Source organism: Gavialis gangeticus, unplaced genomic scaffold, assembly GCF_001723915.1.
Source record: "Gavialis gangeticus isolate Ggan-Ray unplaced genomic scaffold, GavGan_comp1, whole genome shotgun sequence".
In the NCBI taxonomy this organism is placed as follows: domain Eukaryota; kingdom Metazoa; phylum Chordata; order Crocodylia; family Gavialidae; genus Gavialis; species Gavialis gangeticus.
The window spans coordinates 725398-733152 of NW_017728960.1; the positions used below are offsets into that span (position 1 = coordinate 725398).

Genomic DNA, 7755 nt, shown 5'->3' on the forward strand with positions numbered 1-7755 from the left:
TTCAACTCCCTGCAGGGGGGCTCCAAAGAGGATGGCGCTGGACTGTTTTCAGTGGGGGCAGATGACAGAACAAGGAGCAATGGGCTCAAGCTGCAGCAAGGAAAGTTGAGGTTAGATATCAGGAAAAAACTCTCACGAGGAGGGTGGTGAAGCACTGGAACAGGTCCCCAGAGAGGTGGGAGTGTCCATCCTGGGAGGTATTTAAGACCTGGCTAAACAAAGCCTTGGCCGGGATGACGTGGTTGGGGCTGGTCCTGCTTTGAGCAGGGGGTTGGACTAGATGTGACTGTCTGAGGTCCCCTCCAGCCTGAATTTCTACGACTCCATAACAGGTGAGATAAAACCTGCTCCATCCCTTCCTTCTTCATCTCTTTCCCAGTGGAGCAATGACAGTTTTCCTTGAAACCCAAGACAGAGGTGTGAGTGTGCAAGTATGAGAGAAAGGAGGGAGACATTCAGGAGCTGACGATATTTTATTACAGGTTTTTAAAAGCCCATTAGAGAAAAGTCAAAAATGGCCTTTTCAAACCAAAGGACACGGGCCCGGCTTCATTTGACCCTTCTATAAATAATGGCCAAGGGAGGGGGGAATAATTTTAAACAAACATTCAAGGGCTTGAATTATGTACGTTCCTCAGATCAACAGGAAGAGAGGGAGAGAGAGTCAGGCTGGAATGAATTCAAGGACAAGCTGGAAAGGCCACTCAAAAAGTTATCGCCTGCAGAGAGAGAGATCTGATCCCTGAACACAATCATCATCTGTAAGAAAGTGGGAGAGAAATAAACGAGAAAAGGGCTTGCTACGCAGGGAAGCTACAACTTCTTGACGCTTGTTGGAAGTTGCCTTGATGTTTCTTGGCCATGCAGAAGGATCCTGGTATCAGTGAGCATCACACCCAGAGAGTCTCAGTGCTGGGAAGTTTGCACCTAGTCCCTCAAGGGACCTGTCCCGTAAAATTAGTTGTCCCTCTCCTTCCCGCTGCCAGCGCTCGGATCTAGTCCAAGAAACGAGGAAGAGCCCGTCCCACCAAAACCAAGTACTCACAACCAGAAAGGTAGATGGATTTTATATTGTTTCTTTATTTCACTATTAAATTGGCTATTAACTGAGCAGAACGAGTAAGGCATGTTGAGCATTTGATGAAAACAGTGGTTCTCAGTCTTTTTTAGACTCAAGGCACCCCTCAGAAAATGCCAGCTGGTAGTTTTCCCCTGATTTTTTGACTATGGAAAAATACAACATGTCTTCTGTTGCAAAAAAACTCAGAAAGGCCACAACAGGTCTAAATGCTTTGAACCCTACAGACTCCTCTTTGAAATCTCCGAGTGTATTTTGTGAATCACATTTGCACGCCTGACCGACCGTGCTAACCTTGTGCGGCATCCTTGAGAGGATCTCATGGCACCCTTGAGAGGGTCACTGGGTTAAACATTTATAAAGTGCACATTTATCTAAATGCATAACATTTCTGATAGCCAATCAGATTAAGATTCATTGGCTTTAAAAAAAAAAGGCTCTAACAGGTGGCCCAGCCTGGTAGGGTAAAGGCCTTGTCTCTTAGGTTTCAAATGACGCTTTAAAATAGCTTGTGTCTTAGTTCATCTACAGATGGGCTGTTCGGCAAGACCTGTAGTTGGAAGTTTGCGAGAGAAGATTCCACAATGAAGCCTGATTTTATACTCTGTGGCTTGGCTAAAGTATCAGAAAGCTTCCTAAATAAGGTAAAATATATATCACACGCACTATTTCTATCTATACATGCACACGCACTATATCTGCCTGTCTATCCATCCATCCTCACACTATATCTATCCATCCATCCATGCACACACGCATTATTACTATCTATACATCAAAACAAACACACACTACATCTGTCTGTATATCTACCCATCCTCACACAATAGCTATCTATCTATCTATCCATCCATGCACACTTTCTATATCTGTCGGTCCATCCATCCATCCTCACACTATATCTATCTATTAATCCATCCATTCATCCATGCACACACACATACCATGTCTGTCTGCCTATCCATCCATCCTCATGCTATATCTATCTATCTACGCACAGTATCTATCTACACATCTACACGCACACTATATCTATCCACCCACACTACATCTTATCCATCTACGAACACGCTATATCTAGCTATGCACACACACTATATCTAGCTATAGTAATTTATATGATATATTATAATAACTTTCCTAATAGGTGCTACTCTAATCAAAATTCATCTGCTTCTTCTTATGCCTTATGTAAGCTATATCTTATCTAATATTAGCCTTGTCTGGCATCAGACCACTAAATGCACTCAAGGCAACCTTCTAGCCTTGACCCTAGTTCTTTTCCATCCATCTTCCTCATGCTATCTAAAAATGGCTCACCTCTTGCGACATCCTCTGGCCTAATCACTTCCTTTGCCTCTTCTTCTCTTACTCCAACTTTCGTTCAGCAAATGCTATCCCATATCACTGCTAAGCAGCTTAAGGCCTACCGTGGCCTACCCAGGAGTTATCATAGACAAGTGGGGAAGGGACCTCAAGAGGTCCTCTTGTTAGCTGTGTTGATTTGAGCTCGGGTAGAGAGACCTCCAGCAAGGGCCAAAAGTGGCTAATGAGTCTTTATAACAAAAAGATGAACCTCCATCTTTAGACACAAGAAGTTCCTTTAGCTCATGTGTCAGGCAAAGCGATCACATTTCCATCAAAGTCAGTTCCATCAAAGTCGGTGGAACGGAGAGTTTTGCCTTGCAAACAAAACAGAGAGCCAAGTGTGGGGGCGGGGGAATTAAGAGATAAAAAAGCCACTTTTAAATATTCAAGTGCCTATTAGTAAAGTAGAAGGGGCTTTTTATTATTATTATTCCTTTAGCGCACATCAAAATGCATTCGGGGTTTGGTTTTTTTCTTCTTAATAGTTGATAATATGTCCAGAGAAAGTATAAAATTGCCATCTTCTGCTATCCACCTGGGGCTGGTTGAATTGTCAGCTCCCCAGTGTCTCCTCAATTTGCATCTAAAAGCAACCAACCTCTCCCCGTGGCTTGTCAGCTCACGCAAAAAACTTTGCTTCCCTTCGTCCTAATGGTCCCTGTCAGGCTTTTATGGAGCTGGCTCTCGGCGCCAAGCAATAATAGAGTAACCCGCGCTCATAATTAGCACGTCTTCAGGACATCAGAAAGGAAGAGAAGGATAGAGAGAGAGAGAAAGAGAGAGAAGGGAAAAAATACCCATCAAATAAACACGTGCAATTTCAGGGAGCTTAAAAAGCCTCCATTTGATGCCTTGCAATTGCTCAGGTGATAAAACGCCTGCAGGAAGGCGGCATTATCCATCCCCAGCACTAGGCTGGGGAACTGGGAAGGGGAAGAAGGGCAGCTCTGCTTCAGGATCTGGAGTCGGCTGGTCCTGGATATGAAACGGGGAACACACCAGGGTTCAAGCTGGATGCGGAGGATGTACAGATCCCCCCTGGGTCCTGTACCGAGCACCAATGAGGTGCTTTGACTGTATGTTCTCAGCATTGCCCAAGTCCGTGTCTTTGCATGTTGTATTTATATCACAGAAGGGGGCTGGATGGGCTCTCCAGAGGTCACAGCTAGTGCAGCCCTCTGCCCGAGGCAGGACCAGCCCTGTCCAAACCATCCTCTACAATTCATCATCTAAAACTCTTCGTAAAGCTGCCGTCAACCCTGACACATCACACCCGAGCCTGCCACAGGCAACCAGCCGAGTCTGGACTATCCCCATAGTAGAACACAGGCTTTGCTACACCTATATTGTCCCAGCTGGTGGCTGTTCAACCTCTTGAACCCCTCCAGTGATGGAGAGTCCACAACATCCCTGGGTATCTATTCCTTGCCTCCCTGCTCTAACAGGGAAGACGTCTTTCCTGAGATCCAACCGCTTCACCACCACTTCAAGCCACTGATCTGCATCCTGCAAATAATACCAGTGCTATCACCCCCACTATACTGATGGAGAAACCGAGGCATGGAAACCATTAACAGCATAAATCTGGGAATGGACCTCAGGTGTCCCGACTCCTGGTCACTCAACAGTGTAGGCTTCCAGGTCCAATAATAACCGATGCAGCAAGAGACAAAAGATCCCATGATTTGCTTTAAAAAAAAAAAACAAAAAAAAAACCTCAGGATTTTTGCAAGCCCAATGCACCATTTTGGAAAATTTGGGACTGGCTGCACTGTTAACCCAGCACCTTTCCTTCAGGATCAGCTGTTCATAAGAATCAGGACCCTCAGTGTTGCTGGGAAGATGCTCACAATGAAAAAAAACCCTCCAAACTTATTGAAGCCAGGAGTGAGGCAGAAAGACTGTCATCCCCTCCAAAATCAGCCCAGCTCTTGAGATGTCCAACAGACAATTCAGAAATGGATCGATTCCCCCCTCCAAGTACACTAATCATCTCACGTCCTTTTGTCCCCAGTCTTTTCTGTTTGTTGCAGGGAATAATAATAATTATAATTAATAATAATTAATAACAATGCCATACGACTCCATGAAAGTCCTTGAATCCTCCCAAGCTACTGAAGGTTTCACTCCAGTCATTAGCACTGAAACTCAGCAGGTTTTAAATCAACCCTGTACCCAATAAATACAGACTTCATAATGTTTCCAACAGCAATTTGAGGCTGCTTTACAGCCATTAGCACGTCTGGGTTTCTAAATGAATTGTAGTGCGGAACGGACATTTACTTCCCATAATGTTGCCACAGGTTTTAACGTAGTCATTTCACCACTCATTTATTCCTGGAAGACAGCAGACGGGCAGGACTGATACATATAAAGTTTCCCAACTCTAAAGGCAGGAAGATCGGCGATGCCGGAAGCACGTGGGATATCTTTCCCTTCCCAAAAAATTTGCAAAGACCAAGATCAAATCAGACCCTAAGCAGCATCTTTGGTCACGGGCTACTTAATATTCAAACTCCTGCTTCCAACAGCTGGAGCTGAGCATCTGGGGGGGGGTGGGGGGGAGGACACGGGACACACTCAATTTTAATTTTGAAAATGGCCAGAGAAGGAGAAAAATCTATTGTTATCCTCACTGGTCAGCTGCCCTGAGTGTTAACGATTTACTACTTGCCATCCAGGTGATCCTCTAGCCTCATCTCTCATTAGCAGGTGTCACAGCTTCATCTCTGCACCCAAAAACCTTCTGCATCCATAGAACAGCAGACAGACAAGGCTGGAGGCCATAATTGCTGTGGCAGCCTCTGATCTAACGGCCCGTGCCCCAGCCTTTTCCTGGGTGAGCTAGTCTGGAGTCCTTTGCCGAGACATATTTTATACTCCAACCCCATAGCACTTCGCTGAACCTCTCTACTTTCCAGGACAGGATGTGTCACAGTGCTCTGGGAACCACACCCTGGTAGATTAATCAATGAAATGGATAAGAGGGGCTGAGACTGGGAGGGGAAACTGAGGTACAGAAGGGATGTGGCTCAAGTCATGGTCAAGCACACAGAACCAGATCCTGGTAGATTAATCAATCACATGGATAAGAGGGGCCAAGAGTGAAAGGGGAAACTGAGGCATGGAAGGGATGAGGCCAGAGTCACAGTCTCAGATACATGGGCCCTGAATGGGACACCATACCTGGTTGGAGGGGGAACAGCTGGGGTCACATCTGGATTCGGGGCCCCTCGTGTTTGGCAGCAGCCCTTGGGCAACGATCCCATGTGTGGAGCCCCAAGAGACCCTACAATAACAAGTCATTGCATGCAACTAGGCATTTCCCAGAGACCCTGCAACAAGCAATGCCTCGGGCAGTAACAAGCCAACAAGCATCTCCAACAGGCAGCAGTGGAAGCAGAACATGCCCCATGGGCCATCTTCCCTCGTCCCCAGGCTTTCTGCCCCATTCCTACCAGGTAAGATGCTGAAGCCTCCTGCTCCTTCTGTGGCTCTCGGCATCTCATGTGGTCCCTTCAGCTTGGCTTCCTGCTGCATGCACATGGATGAGTGTCTACATTGCTCGGTGCAACCCAGAACAACACCAAAGCAGGGCTCTCTTGGGACCACAGCACAAGATTAACCCTCCCATAGCAAAGCCATGGGCTCACAACAACCAGAAAGCACCCAACACTTTTGCCCCTACAGCTGGGCTCCTGGAAGGGCTACAGGGGAGGGAGGTGATCTCACTGCCTGGCTGAATTTGCATAACGAGCTCAGGTGCAGCAGTCCCTGGAAAGGAGCCACAGAGCTGAGTTGACCCCTGCACTGGTACAGAGGGCTCTGGTGCCATCAGCAGGAAAGCTCCTAGGCTGGGATCCCCAGAATGAACCCCCCCACCCATATCAAAGGGATTTAGGCACCTGACACCCTGGGGGGTGTCTGGCCCCTTCTGGATCAAACTCAAAGCAAAGGCTGGTCCATCCATGATGGGGCCTCTGTATCCTTCTCCAGCAGAGTGGATCTTTATTCACACCCCTCCCCAAACCAAGAGATCAGGGTTAAATGTAATGAGATTGTTTTCTTGAGCAAAAACTCTGGGGCGTTCTGATTTGTCTGCTGGGGCTGCAGCCGTTCGGGGCCACGCTGTCAGGCTTTTCTCTGCAACGCAGAGGGTGAAAAATTGACTCTTAAAAAATAAAAACACTGCAGGGAGCAGACAAGGTTCTTTGGGTAAATGTGATATCTTTTATTAAACAAACTAAATAGTAGGAAAAAACTGTTCTTTGCAAACTTTCGGGTACAAACACCCTTTTTCTGCAGGGGATTTCTGCTCTTCCCCATGAAATGCGGGGTTCTGAGTCCAGGAAGTGTTAATTTCCCTGGGAACATCATGTTTTTTTCCCCTCAGCCAAAACCCAACAGGTTTAGGTGGAAATACTGCTGAGGGCATGGCAGCTTTCAGTGTCTTCCTGCAGCCGCCCACCCCCAACACTCCATCTCCCATCATGCACCATGGTAGAGGACTCCCATGATGCTCTAGCTGCTGCCATTGTGCATTGTGGGGGATGTAGTTAGCTTAGGCCAAGCTTGGGGTGGGGACGTGGGGTCCCTGTCTTGGCTGGGGCTGGCATTCATGTGTATGTGTGATGGAGTCAGCCTATGGAGAGCCTGACTTGGTCCCCGTCCTGGATGGGGGTGTGCATGGGTGTGTGTGTGTGTGCGTATGTGCACGCGTGTTTGCATGCACCTTCTGCTGATGCAAGCATCAAGGCGTTATCATGGGACACAAGTTATCAGCTCAATGCTGGGAGCATGGGGTGGGACGGTTGGGTCTGCACCAGGCAGGCCATCTGGCTTCTCCCTTGGTCCCTCCTGCCATTCAGCTCGGTGGATCCAGGCACAGATTTGGTCCCGACACGGAGATTCAAGCCAGGGCTTCAGACTCCTAAATAGCCAGGAGCCAACCTGCAGCTTCTCCACCTAGGCTGGAGCTCCAGGGGCAGGGACAGGGCCCTCTCTTGCTGTGGGGGGCCTTGGTGACCCTGGGATGAACGTGTGTTGGGAGATCCACCTGGCAACTTGGCTTCTCCTTGGGGGGTTTTCGGCACGGCGCACCTCAGCTCTGGCCTCACACACACACACACACACACACACATGCACAACTTGTACCATGCACAGACATTGATACACCCAACACATCAGATCCTTAGCACCACAACCCCTGCCTCCCCACTTGCATGCCGTATCCCGCTACCCACCTGCTGTATCCTGTCACCCGCACTCCCACCCACCAACAACACCCCCACACATGAACACCATCACCC

The 7755-nt window shown here is 47.9% G+C and overlaps 1 long non-coding RNA gene across 1 annotated transcript in view; it reads left to right on the forward strand.

Moving 5' to 3' along the window:
• The first annotated feature begins 1552 nt into the window (after nucleotides 1-1552).
• The window catches only part of LOC109297310, a 7042-nt gene continuing 839 nt past the window's right edge, over nucleotides 1553-7755 (forward strand). The window contains exon 1 of the long non-coding RNA XR_002097287.1: nucleotides 1553-1722. This is a non-coding gene — a long non-coding RNA (uncharacterized LOC109297310). The remainder of the gene's footprint in view (nucleotides 1723-7755) is intronic.